General features: G+C 37.1%; 1 protein-coding gene across 2 annotated transcripts in view; it reads right to left on the minus strand.

Annotated features, from left to right (window-relative positions):
- Positions 1–25,228, minus strand: part of NCALD (neurocalcin delta) — a 413,773-nt gene that overhangs the window by 113,819 nt on the left and 274,726 nt on the right. Inside the window, exon 1 of one of the 2 annotated variants that reach the window (XM_051970947.1) lies at positions 3,048–3,158. The exons of the other annotated variant lie outside the window; for it this stretch is intronic. The gene's annotated coding sequence lies outside the window, so the exon portion shown is untranslated. Of the gene's footprint in view, positions 1–3,047; positions 3,159–25,228 lie in introns of those variants that run through there. 2 annotated transcript variants of the gene reach the window in all.

A 25,228-nucleotide genomic window follows, 5' to 3' on the forward strand; every position in this document is an offset into this window, starting at 1 on the left:
ATTTTTTTTTAATAATCTTGGATTCACACAAGTTTATTTCCAAGTAGATGTGAGGGAGCAAGTTATTATAAACTCTGAGGATCAAAATGGATGTTGGCAATGGTGAAAATGACAAGACAGTGCAGAGAAAAGAGCTCTATGAGCTCTTTTGGCTTTGTCAACATGTAATTCAATTAGCTGTATACAAATGTTTAAATCATAATAGAGTTTCCAGAATAAATCATACCATTCTCACCAACTTATATATGCAAGGAAATGATCAAGTAAAGGCTGAATGTTAGGGATATCAGTAGACAGTATTCCTAGATAGATATAAGTTGGCCAATATAACGACTAGGGGCCCATTGAGATTTGAAATTCTATGAAGTGCCTCTTGTATTATTTGATGTCTTCTGAACTAACACTTTTGACACTAACATGATACACCTATATTTCATTGCTATAAAAAGAAATGGGCTGGATGATCTCTCATGTGCTTTCTAACCTCTAATGTTCTTATTTTTGACTCAAGAAAAAAACAACAAATATCTTCGTAGCATAGGGCTGATCTAACAACAAGAGAAACTTTTTCACTGATCCATAGGATCAACTAATTAACTTCTCCTGTATTCTTATTTCATGCCTCTGAAATTCATACTCCTTCATTATTTTACTATCTCTAAATGAAGAAAGAAGTAGCAGCAGTTCAGAACAATTGGGAATCCTCGAAATTTAGATGAATAAGATTCTCTCATCCAGATCAATCTAATTCCCTCACTAAAAATCAAGCAAACCCTTTTCAATGATGGGATTTTTAACTGTGTTTTTAAATGACAAAATTAATGGTCCAATCTGAATTGCAGTATAACATTTCAATTAATATATATTTTTTAAGAATAGTAAGAGTTTAGCTTATAGTTTATTATATTTATAAAAATGGTGAATTCACAATATATTATCTTTGTAGATGTGGCTTGAATGTCCTGATAATATTTGTACGTTCCTGCATGATTGACCCTAGTCTGGAGCTAATATTAAAACCAAATGAGTGATGTGAATACACATACACACACATATAATTTTATTATTGTTGCTCGATTATGTGCAACTTTTCATGACCACATTTGAGGTTTCCTTGAAAGTTACTGGAGTGATTTGCCATATCTTTCTCCAGATCATTTTATAGATCAAAAAACTGAAGCAAACAGGGTTAAGTGATTTGTTCAGGGTCACACAGCTAGTAAGTGTCTGAGGCCAAATTTGAACTCAAAAAGATAAGTTTTCCTGACTGGGGTGCTGGTTCTCTAGCCATTACACTTAGCTGTGCATGTGTAGACATATATACATTTATATAAAGATGCACACATGTATTTTATATATGCAAATATGTATCGTATGTGTGTATACATACATAGTCTCAGTGAAAATTACTCTAAATACTAATATGTATCTCATTCATCAGTACGTTGAGTGTCATTAATCTATTTCTCACAACACAGAATATCATTAAAAATCCAGCTAACAAGTCAGGCACAGTGAAATCTAACATTTCACAAAGCATACACAAATAGATGAGAAGCATTTTCTTTTTATATTATGAGTCATTTAAATTTTATGCAAACCTTGGAACATAAAAGGCACTTAGGTATGATACTATTAGATTAAGTGGGATTGCTAAAAGACTCTGAGGCCAGGTGAACACTAAAATCACAACTTTAAAGAACTCCCAATACCAGTTTTTTTTTTTTTCTCTGAATCACAACTTGAAAAAATCATTTAATTGTGGCACTTACAGAACTGCTAAGAAATACCAAGGTTCAAAGGGAAAGGAACAACAGTATGGGGGAAAAAATGCAACCTAAACCATTGACTGTACCCAAGTGCAATGGAAGTTATCAGGAAATGGACTTTTATAAGCCATCATCAATTCTGCCTCTACCTTCCAAAAGCTATAGTTGTGATGGTGTCAAGTACAATGTATTCTTGAATGGATAGATATTCACATTAATGCATCTGAGTAAAAACTTTTACATTTAGATTTGGATAAGAACTATCCATTTCTTAAATAAGGAATCAATTCTCTTTTTTGATCCAAATAGCTTTACCAATCCCTTTGGCAAAAAAGTCTCAATGTTACTTTTTAAAAAAGAAATTGGAATTTATAACCCCAATCTTTTTTTTTTTTTTTGGAGGGGATAGGGAGATGGTGAAATATTAAGATTCTTCACTTCCATTATAAAAAAGAAAGGAAATGCTTGGGCACTCATCATCAGTTATACACAGCACCATTTCCTTGGCACAATTCTGACTTTTTAACAGGAAGCTGTTGACAATCCTCAGTACAGGGCGCGCGCGCGCGCGCACACACACACACACACACACACACACACACACACACACACACACACTCCAGTTTACAGACCAGCTAAGGAACTGATAAAGGCCCTCCCTCCTATTGTCCAAACCTAATATGCACTGAAAGGGACCTTATTTTAAAAGGAAGCACGCACACACAAACTTTTGTTTGTGTTTGGTGTTCCTTTCGCTCTGTTCCCATTGTTGCTAATTATGAACCCTGCAAACGAAAATAGAAACCGAGTTTCAAAGTGTCCTCCGCCGGAGCTGGCGAGAGAGGGTAGCGGTCGGTAAAGTAACGAACCAGAGACGCTGTGGTTCTGGCTGAGTCGGAGTTTGAAATCCCAAACAATGTCAGAGAAAACGACTGCTGGAATGCAGGAGGGGGCGATCTGGCCCAAGTTGGACCAGCTGCTCCCCGAGGGGCAGTGTGGTCCTTGAATAAATGCAGGAGCAGGAAGGATGATTTGGCTGAGACTATCCTACCCCACGGAGCTGAGCCTCTGAGGCTGCACATATTATTGGCCTCTGGAAATTGTCTCACGATTAAAAAAAAAAAAAAATGATACTCCTTCAATTGCTCATCAAGACAAACTCCTTCAATTGCTCATCAAGACAAACTTGCAGCAGCCGGGGGTGGGTGTGTGTGGGGTGAAACATCACCACAGTAAGCTTTAAAAAAATATGTCTAGAATGTAAAGTAAAGTGGTTACCTCACACGGAAGAAATGCAGGACTTTAATAGTCCATGCTCCGGCAACCTCTGGAAAGCAGCGGCGGCTGTGGCGGCGGCTACGGCTACAGCGGCGGCGGCGGCGGCAGCGGCAGCAGAGACAGCAGCAGCGGCAGCAAATGGAGATAAGTCCAGCATCCAACAGATTCTCACAAGCCTTTGGCTCGGTGGACTAAACCACAGACTCAGCCTCCAGCTGACGTCAAAGTCGCTGTCACATGGCCAGATGAAAGCCAAGAGAGCATTGGTTGTCGTAGCAACCACGGAGCTGCTCTGAAATTATTTCAATAGGTCATCTGTCACAGTGTGTGTGTGTGTGTGTGTGTGTGTGTGTGTGTGTGTGTGTGTGTGTAAGTGAGCGTGCGCTCACGCTCGTTTGTACAGCTATCGCTGGCAGCTAGTTCCTGATAACCTGAACGAATAGAAGTCGTAACTCATGGATTTCTTGTAACTTTTCCTTGAGAAACCGCAACATGTGTCCCTTTCTAAAACAGAACAAGAAACTTTAAACTTTCTAAACAGAACTCAATCTGCCTCTGTCTTTCTGTCACAGTCTCTTTGTCTCTATCTTTCTCTCTATGTGTCTCTTTTTCTCTCCCTCTGTCTCTTTCTCTATGTGTGTCTCTGTCTCTATCTCTCTCTCTGTCTCCGTCTCTGCCTGTCCCCCCCCACACCTCTCTCTGTTTTCTCTGTTTCTGTCCCTATCTCAGTCTCTTTCTCTCTCTCTCTTCTGTCTCTCTGCCTCTGTCTCTGGGACTATTCCCTCAGTCACTTAGTATCTTGTATGATGCTGGGCAAGTCACATTTCCTCTTTGAGCCTGGGCTTCTTCATCCATAATGCCACTCAATTGAATGAGATGTTAAATAAAGACTGTAGTCATGGCTTTAAATTTGTTGTAATAATAACAGGTACCATTTATGAAGCTTTTTGAGGGTTTGTAAAGTGCTTTAGAAAAATTATCTCACTTTCCCTTTCATTATCTTATGAAAGAAGAAACCAAGGAAAGAGTGCCCAAAGACACAGTGGAATTGACTCAAATTGATGAGCAAATAAAATATCGGTAATATTAAGAAGAAAATATTAATTTAATATTAAGAAGAAAAGAATACAAAATTCCTTCTCTTGGAACTCAGGAGATAAGAAGGAAGAATGTTTTGTCTCTAGATTGTGCAGTGGATGGGACACTGGACCTGGAGTTAGGAAGGTCTGAATTCATATCCAGCCTGAGACGCATTTACTGGCTATGTCACCCTTGGCAAGTCACATAACTGTTGTCTGTCTCAGTTTCTTCCTCTGTAAAATGAGGACAATAATAGTACCTACTTCCCAAAGTTGATGTGAGGAACATATGATATAACATCCATAAAGCATTTTGCAAAACTCAAAGTATATAAAATGCAAATTATTGTTACTAAGACAAGAATGATTTCTTCCAATTCCAAAGCTATGATATTATTAATTTTTTTGAATACGCTACATGGAATGATGAAAAAAATGCAGGTGGCTTTGAGATTCCAACTAGGAGAAAGAAGTCTGATGATAATGTATTCCTATCTTATAAAATGTTTGCAGAGGAATGAAGATAGCCACCACTGCTATCACATACATACACATTACAAAATTGTTCTACACACTGAAATTTTTTAGACAGTCTTGTCATGAGATCATCTTTCAAGAATTGTCAGATATAGGGGCATCTAGGTGGCGCAGTAGATAGAGCACCAGCCTTGAAATCAGGAGCACCTGAGTTCAAATCTGTTCTCAGACACTTAACACTTCCTAGCTGTGTGACCCTGGACAAATCATTTAACCCAAATTGCCTCAGGGAAAAAAATGATCAGATTAGATTATCTAAAAAGAATTAGAAGAATAATGCAATATTTGCATTAATTTTACTCACATCTATCTTTCTCATTTGGCTTTACAGTTTATCAGTATTTGAGAGTAAGATGGGAGGAGGGAAAGGGAAAGAGACTTTTGTGTCTGTATTTAAAAGATGAAACTGTTAACCCATGCTAAGGACATTCAGTTTAACCCCACTTATTAAACACCAACTATGTGTACGGAACATTGATTTGGCTAGGCACTGGGTAAAATATATATCATACATATGCATTTAAATTGCTAGGATAGCTATGTATTTCTAGGATATGTTACATTAAGAAGTGTTAAGCAGGAAAGAAAATTACATGTTATTTCTCATCAAGGAGCATAGCACCAAATTTATCTTACACATAAAATTTGTAACTGAAAGTTGTTTAATAATGTGTGTGTGTGTGTGTGTGTGTGTGTGTGTAACCAGATAAAATACAAATCTCTTTTCTTTAATTCTCTGCTTTTTTTCCTTCCTTCTCTCTCTTCTTCTTCTACTTCCCCCAACTTAATTTCTTCCAAACTTGACATGTTTGTCAAGTTTTTCTGAGCAGGTCATAGAATTTAAAAGTAGAAAGAACCTTGTTATTGTTCAGTCATGTCTGGCTTTTCATGATCCCATGGACCATACTCTCCATGGAATTTTCTTGAAAATTTTATGGGAGTGGTTTGCTATTTTCTCCTTCAGTGGATTAAGGTACATAGAGATCAAGTGACTTGTCCAGAGTTACACAGCCAATAAATGTCTGAATCTGGATTTGAACTCAAGTCTTTGTAACTCCAAGCCCAGAACTCTATCCACTAAGTCACCTACCTGCCCAGGAGGGACCCTACAGATTCATAAATGCAATTTAATAATGGAAGGGACCTTACATATCATCTAAATTCAATCCCCAGATATACCAAATGAAGAAACTGAGATCCATAAATAATTTCTTCAAGATCAACCAAGGTCACAAGAGACAAAACCAGGAGAACTGAAACCCATGTTTTTGGACTGCAGATCCATTTTTCCTTCCATTGTACCCCACTGTCCCTTGACCTTCTTAGAAATCATCTCATCTAACTACCCATATTTTAGTGAGTTTTAAAGGAGAACACATGGTCTGTAAGTATATATGACAGGTCAACAAATTTGGGAGAAAGAAAACTTTGTTGTTAAAACTCCAAGGATTTTTCCATTCTGGGGTGGGGCAAGGAGAATCAAAATTTCCAGTTCTGTTTTTCTTTAAAAAAAATTGTTTGGGACATGATGTACAAAGACAGCTGGGGAAACTAAGTAATGCTACTGTAAGTGACCAAACTTCTGCTGAGTCAGAAACTGTCACTTCAGGGAATGGGACTACTAACCAAATTGGGCAGCCACAGAAATCTTTTATGCTAGCATCACTCTGCCCACTTCCTTCCTGTACCCCATTAAGAGCAAATGATATATTTTGATTCAAGAAGCTTCCTTCCTCTGTCATAGCTACTTTGGGGTGCAATATCATTTATGCAAGACTTTAGTAAGCAGTCCACTTTTCATTAATTTCCCACCCTCTAGCTGTCAGGTTGGATTTGTCTCAGGTTTTCAAGTAATTTATTTAAGGGGGCAGAACAACACAGTGCTTCTCCTTTTGTTTTTTGTTTTTTTAAATACCTGCTGCCAGATGTTTGGAGTCTAAGACAGACAATGGAAAGATTTAGAAAAACTGCTTTAATTCTTGTGTTTCAACCTTGCTGGGGTGGGGGGGATTATTCAGATCTGCCTTCTGTTCAGGTATGAAAATCATGGCAATTTTCCTGAAGGGCTGAGGGTAGATGGGAGGATGGGGAATGAGGGTGCTTTTGGAACACAGACAGAGTTGATACAGATGGCTCCAATATGTCTACATAGCCAATTTGCATATGCTATCTGATCAGCTGAGAGGATCCTACTGTCTGAAACAAGTACATATTAATAAAAACACATGCCCTTCATCCTAAAATTAAAAAAAAGTTAAAAACAAACAAACCAAAACTGGTTGCCCAGGACAATGTCAAAGTACTATGGCCCTTAGGAGGGAGAAAGGGTTAGACATTAAAAGATCAGCATTGGTGGCTATAAAGAATAATGATAAATAGAGACTCAGAGTGTTCCGTGTAAGGAGTATAAGGACCTGAGGTTAAACCAAGAAATCCCAAAATTTTTTTTAAAAATTAGAGCTAGAAGGAATGTTGGAAACAATTTGGTCCAAGACATGAACAAACTGAGTCCAGCTCCAAATAAGACAGCACTTTAATTAGAAATCAAGGAGTAGAATCCAGTTTTCTTCCAGTTCAAGATTTTTGCCACAATACTATAGTTAGCTAGGGAAACTACAAGGAGAACAAAGGACTATGGCTTTACCAAGTGAAATTCAAGTTCCTATCCCTTGCATTCAAAGATGTGTTCAATCTGACTCTTTGCTTTCTCTCCCTGGCACTTCTCTAAGTCTTCTCACTCTGGGGTATACCTCTTCCATGCTGATTGGGGTGGGAGAAGACTTCCCTTTTGGGAAAACACCTAGGAAGGTTATCCTTCATTTCTCTTCTGGACTGCCTCAACTTCTCCACTTTGCATTCTCTGCCACCCCAACTTTTCAGCTCCCTTTTATGTGTTGTTCCTGTTCAGTCTTTGTCAATCATGTTTGAATCTTTGTGAACCCCATCTCTGGTTTTCTTAACAAAGATACTGAAGTGGTTTGCCATTTCCTTCTCCAGCTCATTTTACAGATGAGGAAACTGAGGTAAACAGGATAAGTGACTTGCTTAGGGTCACCCAGTTAATAAGTGGCTGAGGCCCTATTTGAACTCTGATTTAACTGATTCAGGGTCCAGAGCTTTATCCACTGCCCCACCTAGCTGCCCTTTTATTACTTGTATGACTTTGGGTAAATAAATAACCTAGCTTTGGGCTTCATATTCTCATTTGTAAAGTAAAAGGATTATATTATATAGCCCCAGAATCCCTTTTAGCTTTTAATATATAATCCAGCTTTATTCATACTTCCTTCTATTCCTTAAATAAGTCTTGTGTCTTTCTGTCTGTATTTTTGCCTTTTGTTAGTCCCTAGACTAGTTAGTGCTTAGAATAGCATTTTTCCTTTCCTTTTTCCAGCTGTTTTTTTTCCCTGTCCTATCATTTAAAGTCTAATGCAAATATCATCTCTTCTAGGAAATCTTCTTTCATTCACTTATGGCTTTTAGTAATAATGAATGCTTGACATTTATAGATATTTTATGCTTTGTGAAGCATTTTACAAATGTTATCTTATTTAAGCCTCAAAATAACACTTTGAGGTAGGTGTTGTGATTCCTATTTTACAGAGGAGGACAGTGAGTCAGAAGGCAGGTAAGTGATTTACCAATAATTGCTCGGGCATTTTCAAAGAAGGCTAAAAATGTTATCACTATGTTAACGTCAAATTAGTGTGTCTGATCAAACCAACATAACCTCTGAACACTCTGCCACAAGTTGGACACAAATAGTCTCTATGAACATTTGGGGTGGCTTCTCTTACTTTGCACATCTCATGTTTCCTCTGAGCTAATTCAATTGTGCTTTGCTTATAGAACTTTCACTGATAAAGGCACTCCATGCTGCAAGGTCCTGTGCAAGTACTTCCCACATCATACAAGCTCGTGATTATATTACTAATGTATGTGAGGGGAAGAATTTTAAACTGAGTCTTGTAAAGGTCTGAAACTCTTGAGTCAATTCTCTGAGGTCGGACAAATGAGCACTTAAGGCTAATTACCAATTGTACAATACTCTATAAGCATATGCTTGAAAAATAGCCCTTCCCACTATTCTGTGCTGGCTCAATAATTGGTGTATACAGAGAATTGTAGGAGGGACTACAGGATGGAGTAAGATTAGCCAGGATCACTTCTGGGCATGAGATGAAGAAGGAAGGTCACGGAGATTCTGCTTCCATCCAATTCAATCCTACCTCTAAAGACCAAGAATAAAGACCAAGGACTTTTGCTTATCCTGACTCCGGCTGATTCTCAACTATCCAGGATGCTAACGTTGTCATCACAGAGTCTGTTATTGTTATTTCTCTTTTCAAATCTCACTTAACATTTTGGTACCATTGGACACACTGGTCCTGGATTTGAAGTCATCAAGAAAACATGGTTCTTAACTATGTGACCTTAACCAAATCAATTAATCTCCTTGAATTTCAATTTATATAGAAAGAAGGAATTGTACTACAGTACTTTTTTTGATCCTTTCCCACTCTAAACCAGTAATCTCTTACACACTTTTTATGGAAATGTAGGTCTTATATTTTTTTCCTCCACTAGATAGTATATTCCCCAAAGGCAGGGATAATGTCCTATCTTGATTTCATGCTTTACTCAGTACACAATAGAATATTCTGCACATATGGACATATAGATGGTGCCTAATAATAGCTAGCATTGTTGTATCATTTTTAAGACTTGTGAAGGCAGGTACCCCATTTTACAGGCAGACAGAGATCAGATGACTTACCCAGGATCATATAACTACTAAGTCTATCTTAGGCTGGATTTGAACTCAGGTTTTTCTTATTCAGGGATTTTATCCACTACCAACACTCACATATCTAGCTGCCTAATGTTGTTATATAATCAGCCTAATTAGTGATAGGGTCAGTAGTTTGTTTGTTTGTTTTTCATGCAAAAGATGACTAATGATACTGCAATTGCTTTACCATATGCAGTGAAAATGCACACACTTTAGTGCTCTTCCTTCTAATAAAACTCAAAACAGAGAATTTCATATTTGTTACTATCAACTTGGGCATCTTATGATTTTTAACTAAATGCAACATCAACAGAAAATCTTAACTTAATGTCCAATTCCCTATTACTCACATGGAGAAGAGTGAATGGGAAAAGAAATAGAATAGCAAAATTGGACATCAGCTGGAAATTTTTCCATGGTAAATTCTCTGAAGCTAGCAAAAGCCTTATTTTTGCCATTGTATCCTTAGCACCTACTAGAGTTCTTGGCACAAATTAGGCTTTTAATATTTGTTAATTGATTGATTGACTGAGATACTTTTCTTATATTCGCCACTAATAAGATTTTAGTTATTAAATCTGAAGATTTTGTTTTAAGACTTGACCTGGTCATGAAAAAAATATCAAACAGTATTTCTAGAAATATTTTTAAAAGAGGAAGGTCCTTAAGAGCATGTCATCCATATCAAGGTAGGCTGAAGGACTTGCAAGTGTTTAGTTTGCAGAAGAGAAGACTTAGAGGGAAATATGACAACTGCTTTTAAGGAAAGACAACAGGAAGAAGGGAGACTAGACTTTCTCTGCTTGGTCCCAGGGGAAGGAAGGAAACAAGCATTTATTAAGTGTCTGTTTACTATGTGCCAGCAACTGTGCTAAGATCTTTACAAAAAGCATCTCATTTGATCCTCACAACAAATTTGGGAAGAAGATGCTATTATGATGTCCATTTTACAATTGGGAAAATGGACATACAAGGTGAAATGATTGCCTAAAGTCATGCAGCTAAAAATTATGTGAGATAAACTTTGACCTCAGATCATCCTGACTCCAGGTTCAGCAAGCACTCTATTCACAGACCATTCAACTGCCTGGAGAGGGCAGAAATAGATGTACAGTTATTCCTTCCATTTCTCAAGGTGGTAGGGAAAGGTAAAGTTAGAACCATGGTACCCTCCACCCCCATTACCTACGATGTGGAAAATCCAGGTAAATTTGTTTTCATCTTCCCTCTGTACCAGAAAAAAAATCTGATTTTTTTCTTTTTTCTTTATGGAATATTTACAGTACCTTATTATAAAATTTGGGTTTCTAAATTTCTGAGTTTCTGTGTCATCTGCTGGCCTTCATATGTCATCTGTACCTTCCATAAAACTTCCCCAAAATTCCCATTTAATTTCTTATTCTGACTTTCAATATATCAAAAGCATGATGGGAAAATCTGCAGTGTGGAAGGTATATCCATAATAAGTGGAAGCTAAGGTAGATTCAACTAGTTCACCATATCTCGATGCTCCCAGATGACTAAACTATAGACTCTGCTTCACATCCATTTATTCATCTTCTCTTGCCATCTACCTTTCAGCTATCTCACTTCCCCCCATCAGGAATAGGAAGCACTTTGGGATCTCATGATGGGCCAAATGTTCTCATTTTCCAGAGGAGAGTGAATACATTTAGTTTTGTAATTCCCACCCTGGGACAAAGTTGTCTTGATTGATAAGCAGCTCTGTATATCTAGCTGGTGTCAGACCAACAAGCAAGTCAGACCATATTTCATATTTAATCTAGTATTCTTCTACCTATCATTAATGTCTTCCTTGTCTGGCATACTCTCCTTCCCTATCCTGATGACTCCCTATAAAACTTCTTTCTCTAACCACCAATCTCTTTCTCTCTCTCTCTCTCTCTCTCTCTCTCTCTCTCTCTCTCTCTCTCTCTCTCTCTCTCTTTAAAATTTTTAAATTTTTATTTCATAATTACTTTATATTGACAGAATCCATGCCAGGGTAATTTTTTTTTTACAACATTATCCCTTGCACTCGTTTCTGTTCCGATTTTTCCCCTTCCTCCCTCCATCCCCTCCCCTAGATGGCAAGCAGTCCTATATATGTTGGATATGTTGCAGTATATCCTAGATACAATATATGTTTGCAGAACCAAGCTCTCTTTAGAATATATTTCCCCATCAGAATGTTAAGCTCCTTGAGGACACATGCTGTCACCCTTTTGTACTTATTTCTTTGGTCTTTCAGATCAATAATTGGCATATAATAAATGCTTCTCCTTCATTCAAGTGGCAATGAGACAGATTTGAGCTTGATGTAATTATTTTTTAAAATTTCCTAACAATTAGAGTTATTGAAAAGTGGAATGGGCTGCCTGGACAAGTCACTTAATCCTCAATTGTCATGCAAAAAAGCCATCAAAGAATTATATAAGAAATAAGGAAGATGAGCTGGTCATACATTGAGAATCAAAGATGGCAGGTGGTTGGCTAGTGTGATCCACTGGTAGCCTCATGATGCTAGGAGCAATTATGGAAGGTTTCTACTACATTGGGCTTTCTCTAGGGAAGCTAATGGGAGGCCATCGACTAGACTTACTGGTTGGGGAAGTCATGGATAGATTGGGATCTGCATCATTGGCAAGAATTTCTGAATCTATGAGTTCACAGTAAAACATTTGTGTAGGAGATGGAGGAGGGCAAGTGTTAAAAATTGTCCAGAATCACATGTTTTCATAGTAAAGTGGAAATAACACTCTCTTCTTTGTCTGCCTTTACTCACTCTTACAATTCCTAACATCAAATGTTGCTTTTAGCACTACTTATAGCATTAAGGTTCCACACAGCCACATTTAGCAGCACAGATCACATAGCACATATTTTTTCTGCATCAGATCTTATTGTCAACTATGTGCCAGAATAAGGAATTTCTCCAGTCTTTTTTATCTGATCTTAGATACTTCATAGCTGTATAAACCTGAATTAATCACTTACCAATGTCTACCTCAGTTCCCCCAACTGTAAAATGGAAATAATTATAGCTTCTAGCTCCCAGAGTTGTGAGGATCAAACAAATCAAATTTGCAAAACACTTAGCACAGTACCTGGCACACAGTAGTTGCTCAATAAATTTTTATTTCCTTCTTCTCTCTCTCCTTGCTTCTTTTCTTCCTGCCTTCTTTCCTTTATTCCCCCTTCTCTTCCTCCTTTCTTTCCTTTCTTCCTTTTTTCCTCCCTCCTCCTTCTTTTTTCCTACCTTCCTCTTTCATTTTCTCTTCCTTTTTCCTTCCTCTTCTTTCTTTTTCTTCCTTCTCTGTTCCCTTTTTCCTCTTCTTTCTTTCTCCTGCTTTCTTTCCTCCCACCTCCCTTCCTTCTTCCCTCCCTTCCTTCTTCTTTTTCGCCTTTCCTCCCTCTCTACCCCCTCCCTCCCTCCTTTCCTTTTTCCTCCCTCCCTCCTTTTTCCTCCCTCCCTCCCTCCCTTCCTTCCTTCCTTCTTTCCTTCCTTCCTTCCTTCCTTCCTTCCTTCCTTCCTTCCTTCCTTCCTTCCTTCCTTCCTTCCTTCCTTCCTTCCTTCCTTCCTTCCTTCCTTCTTTCCTTCTGTCCACACAGGGTAAGATCTACCCTTACCTATACATGCTCTTAAAAGTTTATTTTTCTTTTGAATCTCTGAACTTTCCCAAGATATGATGGGGTTTACAGAAGAGATTTCTTCCTTAAGTTCCATGCCTTAAACCAAAATCACTCAGATTCTCATTAATTGGCCATTAATAGGTTCCACACCAAGCCCTATTTGGTCTTTGTGTGGGTCCTGGTTGACTCGCATTGAATGTAAATAGCAACCATTTTGGCTTTGGCCAGAAACCCCGACGGTCTTTTTCTTCCAGATTTATTTATTTATTTAGATTTTTTTTTTAACTAGTGAAAGGAGATTCTTTGCCTCAGTTAATATCTAGCCTTAATCACCTCCCTGATGCCATGGTCCTCTTTAAGAACCAAGGATAAACTACAACAGCCCTTATAATTCTACTATAATATATTCTTTCTCCCCTACTACTCACTATAGAGGTAAACTTCTTGAGGGCAAAGACTGGGTGATTCATTTTGTTTTATTTTTCAATCACAGTGCCTTTTACAAGTAGGAACTTAATAAATGCCTGTTGGCTACATGTACAAGAATATTTATAGTAATTATTTTAGTGGTGACAAAGAAGTGGAAATTGAGGGGATGCTCATCAATTTAGCCAACTGGCTGGACCAATTGTGTTATATGAATGTAATGTAATGCTATTGTGCTATAAGAAATGACAAGCAAGCAGATTTCAGAAAAACCTGGAAACACTTACAAAAACTGATGCTGAGTGAATCAGAAGAACCAGAATACTGTACATAATAACAGCAACATGCTATCATGATCAACTATGAATGACTTAGCTCTTTTCAGCAATACAATGATCTAAGACAATTTCAAAGGACTTATGATGGAAAACACCATACATATCCAGAGAAGGTAATTTATGGAATATGAACGCAAAGTATATTATTTTCACTGTATTTTTGGTGGCTTTTTTTCTTTTGATCCGTTTCTTCTTTCACTGCATGACTAATATGGAAATATGTTTTACCATTTACCATGATTGAACATATATAACTTATATCAAATTGTTTGCTGTGTTTGGGAGGGGAAAGGAGAAGGTGAAATTTTTAACTCAAAATTTAAAAAAATACATGTTAAAATTTTCTTTACATTCAATTTAAAAATAAAATACTATTAAAAATAAACTTATTGGATTTGAATGGGAAAATGAACTATAGTTCATAGGGAAGGATTTTCTAACAATGGAAGTTGTTCAACAAAGAAAACTTATTTTCTGCAGGTATTTTAACATGGGACAAGTTATTATCATCTGTCTGCTCTGCTTTGAGAATAATCCTGCCTGAAAACAGAGAGATGATCTAAATTGCCTCGCAAGGCTCCTTCCAGTCATATGAAGTTCTTCTATTGATAAAGGAAATGGGACTTCCGGTTAAGATGGCGGAGAGGAGGCTCACAGCTGCATAAGCTCCGCGCTTTCTCTCACTATCCACTTCATTACAAGCCTCTAAATCAATGCTTGACTGAAAAAAACCCACATATAGTTACCAAGAGAAGCCATCCTTGAGATCCACCAAGAAAGGTCTGTCTTTACTGGAGGGCTGGGACAGTTTTAGATCGGGCGCAGGCTAAGGGCAGCGGCAGTGAGAGCACGGGAGCAGACTGGAGAGGGGGTGGGGAGTGATCGCAGCCATCTCTGCGGGGAGAGCTTCGCTACAGGTTTGGATATTTTGCTCCAACAGCAAGTCAGCAGCCCATCAGAGAAGCTAAAAACACCGGGGCTGTAGAATACAACCCCAAACAGCTGGAGTCTCTCGGGACCTGGCCGTCTCCCCCTTCCCCCCCCCACAGTGACTCAGCACGCTCTGGGATCTCAGAGCGCACGCGCAACACAGTCCTGCTAGTGCCTCACTGCTGCCTCCTGCAGTCTGTAGAGGAAGCTCGATAACATACCCAACCCCTCCCCCAAAGAAAGACTCCAGTTTTTTCTGTTTTTCTTTGGTAGTTTGTCTCTGATTAATAGACAGAATGAGCAAGAAGCTGAAGAGGACTTTAACCCTTGACAGCTTCTACACAGATAGAGAGCAGACTCTAAATCCTGAGGAGACTAAAAACAGGCAGTCCCCAGGTGAATCCCCAAAGGAGGAGATCATTTGTTCCTCAGCACAGATGAACCTCATAGAAGTGATTAAAAAGGCTCTCACAAGGGAGCTAGAAGAAAAATGGGGAAAGCAGAGTGAGGCTTGGCAAAAGGAGAGGGAAGCTTGGGAAAAGGAGAGGGAGGCTTGGCAAAAGAGCCTGGAGAAAGTTAAAGAGAGAGTGGATAAAGAAGTAAAATCCTTGAAAAACAGGATTGGTGAACTGGAAAACAAAATTGGCGAAATGGAAAAAAGTTCCACAGAACAAAAGAACTCAATTGGACTATTAGAAAAAGATTTAAAAAAAGTGAGTGAAGAGAATACTTCACTGAAAATCAGACTTGAACAAGTGGAATTGAATGACTCGAGGAGACAAGAAGAATCAGTCAAGCAAACCCAAAAAAATCAAACAATGGAGAAAAATGTGAAATACCTTCTGGGGAAGACAACAGACCTGGAAAACAGATCCAGGAGAGACAATCTGAGAATCATTGGACTTCCAGAAAAACATGAGGAAAAAAAGAGCCTGGACACTATTTTCCAGGAAATTATCAAAGAGAACTGCCCAGAAGTCATAGGAACAGAGGAAAAAATAAACATTGAAAGGATTCATCGATCACCCACTGAAAGGGATCCTAAAATCAAAACACCAAGGAATATAGTGGCCAAATGCCAGAACCCACAGATGAAGGAAAAAATATTGCAAGCGGCTAGGAAAACCCAATTCAAGTATCAAGGAGCCACAATAAGGATCACCCAGGATCTGGCAGCATCCACATTAAAAGATCGAAGGGCCTGGAATATGATATTCCGAAAGGCTAAGGAACTTGGTATGCAACCAAAAATAACTTACCCAGTGAGAATGAGCATCTTTTTCCAGGGAAGAAGATGGACATTCAACGAAGTAAGCGAATTTCATCTATTTCTGATGAAAAAACCAGAACTTAACAAAAAGTTTGATCTACAAATATAGAACTCAAGAGAAATCTAAAAAGGTAAAGATTAATCTTGGGAACTATATTTTGACTATATAGATGTATAAAGAATACATGTATACCTTGTTCTAGAAATTGATGCGGAAAGGACATTGTATCAGAAAAAGGGTAAAGTGGGGGGTAGTACATCTCATGAAGAGGCATAGGAAACCTATTATATCTGAGAGAAAGAATGGAGGGGGATGAATATAGTGGGTATCTTACTACCTTCAGAATTGGCTTTAAGTGAAAAATATTAAGACATATTCATTCTATGGTGAAACTTCTCCCACCTCATTGAAAAGTGAGAAGGGAAAAGTGAAAAGGGAAGGAATAAGCTAAGAGGAAGGGAATACGGGAACTGGGAGGGAAAGGGGTAAGATAGGGGGAGGAACTCTAAGGCGGGGGGAGGGATACTAAAAAGGGAGGGCTGTGAGAAGCAAGTGGTGCTCACAAGCTTAATACTGGGAAGGGGGGAAAGGGGAAAGAAGGGAGAAAAGCATAAACCGGGGTTAACAAGATGGCAAGTAATACAGAATTGGTCATTCTAACCATAAATGTGAATGGGGTAAACTCCCCCATAAAGAGGAAGCGGTTAGCAGAATGGATTAAAAGCCAGAATCCTACAATATGTTGTTTACAGGAAACACACCTGAAGCGGGGAGATACATGTAGGTTAAAGGTAAAAGGTTGGAGCAAAATCTACTATGCTTCAGGTGAAGTCAAAAAAGCAGGGGTAGCCATCCTGATCTCAGATCAAGCTAAAGCAAAAATTGACCTAATTAAAAGAGATAAGGAAGGACACTATATCTTGCTAAAGGGTAGCATGGATAATGAAGCACTATCTATATTAAACATATATGCACCAAGTGGGGTAGCATCTAAATTCTTAAAAGAGAAACTAAGAGAGCTGCAAGAAGAAATAGACAGTAAAACTATAATAGTGGGAGATCTCAACCTTGCACTCTCAGAATTAGATAAATCAAACCACAAAATAAATAAGAAAGAAGTCAAAGAGGCAAATAGAATACTAGAAAAGTTAGATATGATAGATCTCTGGAGAAAATGTAATGGAGACAGAAAGGAATACACTTTCTTTTCAGCAGTTCATGGAACCTATACAAAAATTGACCATATATTAGGACATAAAAACCTCAAACTCAAATGCAGTAAGGCAGAAATAGTAAATGCATCCTTTTCAGACCACGATGCAATGAAAATTACATTCAACAAAAAACCAGGGGGAAGTAAACCAAAAAATAATTGGAAACTAAATAATCTCATACTAAAGAATGATTGGGTGAAACAGCAAATCATAGACATAATTAATAACTTCACCCAAGAAAACGATAATAATGAGACATCATACCAAAATGTATGGGATGCAGCCAAAGCAGTAATAAGGGGAAATTTCATATCTCTAGAGGCCTATTTGTATAAAATAGAGAAAGAGAAGATCAATGAATTGGGTTTGCAATTAAAAATGCTAGAAAAGGAACAAATTAAAAACCCCCAGTCAAACACTAAACTTGAAATTCTAAAAATAAAAGGTGAGATCAATAAAATTGAAAGTAAAAAAACTATTGAATTGATTAATAAAACTAAGAGTTGGTTCTATGAAAAAACCAACAAAATAGACAAACCTTTAGTAAATCTGATTAAAAAAAGGAAAGAGGAAAATCAAATTGTTAGTCTTAAAAATGAAAAGGGAGAACTCGCCACTAACGAAGAGGAAATTAGAGCAATAATTAGGAGTTACTTTGCCCAACTTTATGCCAATAAATTCGACAACTTAAATGAAATAGAAAAATACCTCCAAAAATATAGCTTGCCCAAATTAACAGAGGAAGAAGTAAATATCCTAAACAGTCCCATCTCAGAAAAAGAAATAGAACAAACTATCAATCAACTCCCTAAGAAAAAATCCCCAGGACCAGATGGATTTACATGTGAATTCTACCAAACATTTAAAGAACAATTAACTCCAATGTTATATAAACTATTTGAAAAAATAGGGATTGAAGGAGTCCTACCAAACTCCTTTTATGACACAGACATGGTACTGATACCTAAACCAGGTAGGCTGAAAACAGAGAAAGAAAATTATAGACCAATCTCCCTAATGAATATTGATGCTAAAATCTTAAATAAAATATTAGCAAAAAGATTACAGAAAATCATCACCAGGATAATACACTACGACCAAGTAGGATTTATACCAGGAATGCAGGGTTGGTTCAATATTAGCAAAACTATTAGCATGATTGACTATATCAATAACCAAACAAACAAAAACCATATGATCATCTCAATAGATGCAGAAAAAGCATTTGATAAAATCCAACATCCATTCCTAATAAAAACACTTGAGAGCATAGGAATAAATGGACTTTTCCTTAAAATAGTCAGGAGCATATATTTAAAACCATCAGTAAGCATCATATGCAATGGGGAAAAACTGGAATCTTTCCCAGTAAGATCTGGAGTGAAGCAAGGTTGCCCACTATCACCATTATTATTTAATATCGTATTAGAAACACTAGCCTCGGCAATAAGAGTCGAGAAAGAAATTAAAGGAATTAGAGTAGGCAATGAGGAAACCAAACTATCACTCTTTGCAGATGATATGATGGTATACCTAGAGAACCCCAGAGATTCTACTAAAAAGCTATTGGAAATAATTCATAATTTTAGCAAAGTAGCTGGCTACAAAATAAATCCCCATAAATCCTCAGCATTTTTATACATCACCAACAAAACCCAACAGCAAGAGATACAAAGAGAAATTCCATTCAGAATAACTGTTGATACCATAAAATATTTGGGAATCTATCTACCAAAGGAAAGTCAGGAATTATATGAGCAAAATTATAAAAAAGTCTCCACACAAATAAAGTCAGACTTAAATAATTGGAAAAATATTAAGTGCTCTTGGATCGGCCGAGCGAACATAATAAAGATGACAATACTCCCTAAACTAATCTATTTATTTAGTGCTATACCAATCAGACTTCCAAGAAAATATTTTATTGATCTAGAAAAAATAACAACAAAATTCATATGGAACAATAAAAAGTCGAGAATCTCAAGGGAATTAATGAAAAAAAAATCAAATGAAGGTGGCCTAGCTGTACCCGATCTAAAATTATATTATAAAGCAGCACTCACCAAAACCATTTGGTATTGGCTAAGAAATAGATTAGTGGATCAGTGGAAAAGGCTAGGTTCACAAGACAGAATAGTCAATTATAGCAATCTAGTGTTTGACAAACCCAAAGCCCCTAACTTCTGGGAAAAGAATTCATTATTTGATAAAAACTGCTGGGATAATTGGAAATTAGTATGGCAGAAATTAGGCATGGACCCACACTTAACACCATATACCAAGATAAGATCAAAATGGGTCTATGACCTAGGCATAAAGAACGAGACTATAAATAAATTAGAGGAACATAGAATAGTTTATCTCTCAGACTTGTGGAGGAGAAAGAAATTTGTGACCAAAGATGAACTAGAGACCATTACTGATCACAAAATAGAAAATTTCGATTACATCAAATTAAAAAGCCTTTGTACAAATAAAACTAATGCAAACAAGATTAGAAGGGAAGCAACAAACTGGGAAAACATTTTCACAGTTAAAGGTTCTGATAAAGGCCTCATTTCCAAAATATATAGAGAACTGACTCAAATTTATAAGAAATCAAGCCATTCTCCAATTGATAAATGGTCAAAGGATATGAACAGACAATTTTCAGAGGATGAGATTGAAACTATTACCACTCATATGAAAGAGTGTTCCAAATCATTATTGATCAGAGAAATTCAAATTAAGACAACTCTGAGATACCACTACACACCTGTCAGATTGGCTAATATGACAGGAAAAAATAATGATGAATGTTGGAGGGGATGCGGGAAAACTGGGACACTATTGCATTGTTGGTGGAGTTGTGAACGAATCCAACCATTCTGGAGAGCAATCTGGAATTATGCCCAAAAAATTATCAAATTGTGCATACCCTTTGATCCAGCAGTGTTTCTATTGGGCTTATATCCCAAAGAAATACTAAAGAAGGGAAAGGGACCTGTATGTGCCAAAATGTTTGTAGCAGCCCTGTTTGTAGTGGCTAGAAACTGGAAAATGAATGGATGCCCATCAATTGGAGAATGGCTGGGTAAATTATGGTATATGAATGTTATGGAATATTATTGTTCTGTAAGAAATGACCAGCAGGATGAATACAGAGAGGACTGGCGAGACTTACATGAACTGATGCTAAGTGAAATGAGCAGAACCAGGAGATCATTATACACTTCGATCAATATACAATAAACGATATTGTATGAGGACATATTTTGATGGATTTCTTTGACAAAGAGACCTGAGTTTCAATTGATAAATGACGGACAAAAGCAGCTACACCCAAAGAAAGAACACTGGGAAACGAATGTGAACTATCTGCATTTTTGTTTTTCTTCCCGGGTTATTTATACCTTCTGAATCCAATTCTCCCTCTGCAACAAGAGAACTGTTCGGTTCTGCAAACATATATTGTATCTAGGATATACTGCAACATATCCAACATATAAAGGACTGCTTGCCATCTAGGGGAGAGGGTGGAGGGAGGGAGGGAAAAAAATTGGAACAGAAACGAGTGTCAATATAAAGTAATTATTAAATAAAAATTTAAAAAAAAAGGATAAAGGAAATGGCCAAATATACCATGAAGAGGATAAAAAATTTGCAGACATCAGGGTAGGGGAATAAGCTAGGAGAGTATCAGAAGCAAATTTAACTACCAGAGATCTGGTTAAAATAAAAAATGGGGTTTACTTTTAAACATTAGTCATCTGGACTCTCCTCAGCGACCTACAAATAGTACAAACTATATCCCATCTAATGAATAAAGTTGAGAAGAAACCCATAGAAATGTGCTTCTTATCATGGCTTTACCATAATGGACAAATACTTGACTGATTCCTAACAGTTGATGTGCAAAGGTATCAAACAATTAAATACAAGTCATAACCAATTATTATGCACAGTATGCAAAGTACCATGCTAGGCTCTGGCGCTATAAAGACAAAAATCTAAACATAGTATCTACCCTCAAGGAGTTTACATTCTACTAGTCTCTGAACATATTGAGAAAATTATCCTCACCACTTGTCCTTGCATTCTCTCTGCCAAGATCTTGTTTTCTCCTCCATGGCACAAGCATTCTACTTTCCTTAAGTTTTCTATTTTTAATGTTCTTTTCCTTTGAACACATGGTATTTCAATTTTCATTGGCCATGTTGAGCCTGGTAGTATGCATATGTAAAGGATCAGTGTGTAGACTTGCCTATCAATATGAAATATTGATAGCATTCAGGATGTATCTCTGTTCCTCATCACTTTTGGTTCAATGTAATTCCAAGTACATTTAATGTCTTTCACTAAATATAAACACACACACACACACACACACACACACACACACAAATAAAGATGGAAGATCCCAAGTCCATGACCCTTTTCTGCTTACTTTATCCATTTTAACCACCGCACTCAAATGATTTCTTTTAATGATCAGCATCTCAAAAATGATCAACTCAGTGGAAAGCTATCCAGTCTTTCTTGTCTCATGCTCAGCAATACTATATCCTTACCACAATGATTAAAAAACTAGAAAAGGCTTCCCTTGTATAATTACTTTGTTGGTGGTGCTGAAAGTCAGAATATTTTCTTACTAATCAGTGCAATAAATAGGCATGTCATAGAGACTATACAAAATACAGAAGATATTTAATTAGGAGGATGATCATTTTACAGCTAGTTAGTGGGTACTTTAAAGGTTTCATTCTTTGGAAAATTTTCATTACAAACTATAACTTGAATTTCATGCCACTGACATTAAAGAAATTCCTTCGACCCTTTGCACCATCCCCCACCCCAACCACTTCTGCTTACAATTCACAATCACAGTTTCAGTCTTTAATCTCGTGTTTCTGAAAGCATAAATAATGCAGGTGTGTAGGAATCAACTCTGGCTGCCTTTGGTTTTCCTTTTTCTTTTTAAAGGAAAAAACCATATGACTTAAAAAAATAAATCTGATTGCCAAGTGGGAAAAGGCTAAAATGATAGGAAGATGTGTTTCACTGTCCAGCTGCCCAGAAAGCCTGTAAATAATGGTGATTTCAGAAGAACAACCATACTAAAGAGATGCCATTCAGAGTATCCTATTCACTGCCGCCTGGCAGCTGAAAGAGCCATTGTTCCAGGCAGATCAGGTGGAAGATGATTTGCCATGAATGCAGCATTATAAGGAAATACTAAGCCAGCCCTTTTGGTGTCTGTTTAGAACCTCTGGCACCAGAAATTTCAAACAGAATTTGGTTCCCAGTGAGTAATAATATATTCTCACAGGTGTGGGATGATCAGACATCTAAGACAGCAGTTTCTCTGAAAATAGACTCTCAGAGGATAAGGATATAATCAGTCCCATTTTAAGCCCACATTATGGCTGTTCAGAAAGGGCTAACATTTCATAGCTGAACTAAGGAGAAACAGTAGCACTGCAGAAGCATGAATGACTCTAGACCCAGAGGATGTAGGTTCAAATGATTCCTTTGACACATTCTCTATGTGACTTTTTGAGGTCTTGCTTTTGAACATGTCACTTGGACTCTCCTCTGTGATCTAAGAATAGTACAAACCACATCTCATCTAATGAATGAAGTTGAGAAGAAACCTATAAAAATGTGCTTGTTATCATGATTTTTCCAATATGACTAAATACTTGGATACTTCCTAACTGGGTCTCAGTATCCTCATTTATAAAATGAAGGGTTGGACTAGATGACCTCTCAATCCTGCTCATATTCTGTTCTTTTATTTCAACATTTCAAGGATCTGTGATTTCATGAGTATAGATGCTCTCTCCAATGACTAGATTCTCATGGTTTTCTAAGAGGATAAAATATGATACTTTTTGTAAAGTACTTAGCATGATGCTTAGTGCATTTTTGTTGTCTCCTTGCTGCTTAGTATCCAACTCTTCATAACCCCATTTTGGGATTTTCTTGGCAAAGATACCAGAATGGTTTGCCATCTCCTTCTCCAGCTCATTTTACAGATTAATGTGCCTGCAACATAGCAGATACTATATAAATGTTCTCCTTCCTCTTTTTCCTCTTCTTCTTCCTCCTCTGCTACATATTTCTTCTTCTTGTTCTTCTTTGTTGTCTTCTTGTTTTTCTTCTTCCTCTTCTTTTTCTTGTTCTTTTTTCTCTTCCTCCTCTTTCTCCTTCTCTTCCTCCTACTCCTTCTCTTCCTTCTCCTTCTCTTTCTCTTCTTATTCTCCTCCTCCTCCTCCCACTACTACTACTACTACTACTACTACTACTACTACTACTACTACTACTACTACTACTACTACTGCTACTTCTTCTTTATTATTATTATTATCATTATTTTCCTGAGAAGAAGCTGATATTCAGAGAGATTAAGTGATCAAGGATTGCTGTACTAGTACTAGAACTAAAAAATGATTCTATCAATAGTTGTTGTTCATTTGAGACCATTGGCATAACAACCACTAGGGCTTCTCTTTAAGCAATGTATATTGGGATATAAAGAAGGAAGAAAATCACTAATAGTCAAACTTCATCCACCCTTTATGCTAAGCAATCTTGATGGAACCACTCTCTCTCTCTCTCTCTCTCTCTCTCTCTCTCTCTCTCTTTCTCTCTGTCTTTCTCTCTCTCTCTCTCTCTCTCTCTCTCTCTCTCTCTCTTTCTCTCTCTGTAAAAATTTCAATTTATTTATTTTATACTAATAGCTTTTTATTTTTCAAAATAATGCAAAGACAATTTTTAATATTCACCTTTGCAAAACCTTTTGTTCCAAATCTTTCTTCCTCCCTTCTCCTCCCCTCCGCCCCTAGATAGCAGGGAATCCAATATAGGTTAAATATATGTTTAACATATTTCCACATTTATCATGCTGCATAAAAAAGCACATCAAAAAGAAATGAGAAAGAAAAAAACAAGCAAACAACAAAAAAGATGAAAATATTATATTATGATCAGTCCCCATAGCCCTCTCTCTGGATGCAAATGGCTCTCTCCTTCACAAGTCATTGGGAATTAGGAGGCTCTCTTTTGAAGGATAGGCTATCCTTTGTTCCGGGAATGCCTGTCTTCCTGACCTCAATCTTCTCTTCCTCAGTTTCCTTTAAGGATCAATCCAGGGACCATCTTCTACTTTCAAGAAGTTTTTCCTCAAAGCATACCCTTTCAATTTTTTAAATGGATTTCCCCCTTTTGTTCTGTTTCTTCTTTCACAACAATATTAATGTGAAATGTTTTATATGATTGTACATGCATAACTTATATCAGATTGTTTGCCATTTGGGGAGGGGGAGGAGAAGGAAGGAGGAAGAAAAATATGAACTTCAAAATCTTATAAAAATGAATGCTGAAATTTATTTTTACATGTAATTAAAAAAATAAAGTACTATTTATATTTAAAAGACCCAAAATGATGAAAAAAAAAGTCTTTTCTGATCTCCCTAAGTGCCAGGACTAACTCCTCAAGCTATATTGTGTCCTTATTTGGATAAATGATATGTCTTTTCCCATCCCCTTAGGAGAATATAAGTTCCTTGAACTCAGAGACTATTTTTGTTTCCTTTAGTTTTTGTATTCCCAGTATCTAGTACAGTTCCTGACACAGAGTAGATGCATAATAAATGCTTTATTAATTCAGTTTCAGAGCAGATTTGACTTGACAAAATCTTCTTTTTCCATTTCTTTACTTTAAGGAGTGAGAATGTTTAAATATTATTCCTCATTCCTTGCCACTAACATGATCCAATCAGAAGACAATCTACTGAAGTACCTAGTCCAAATGAACTTTGAAAAACTGTGCCCTCTCCCTTCTTTCTTTGCAGAGCTGGAGGACTGTGGAATATTCTGTTCATTTATTTTACTATACTTCCCCTGCCCACAACTATTTTCCCCTCTCTTTGTAATAATAAGAGATTACTCTGTGGGAAGGATAATAGGAAGAATATAGT

The sequence above is a fragment of the Antechinus flavipes genome, chromosome 1, assembly GCF_016432865.1.
Source record: "Antechinus flavipes isolate AdamAnt ecotype Samford, QLD, Australia chromosome 1, AdamAnt_v2, whole genome shotgun sequence".
Lineage (NCBI taxonomy): Eukaryota > Metazoa > Chordata > Mammalia > Dasyuromorphia > Dasyuridae > Antechinus > Antechinus flavipes.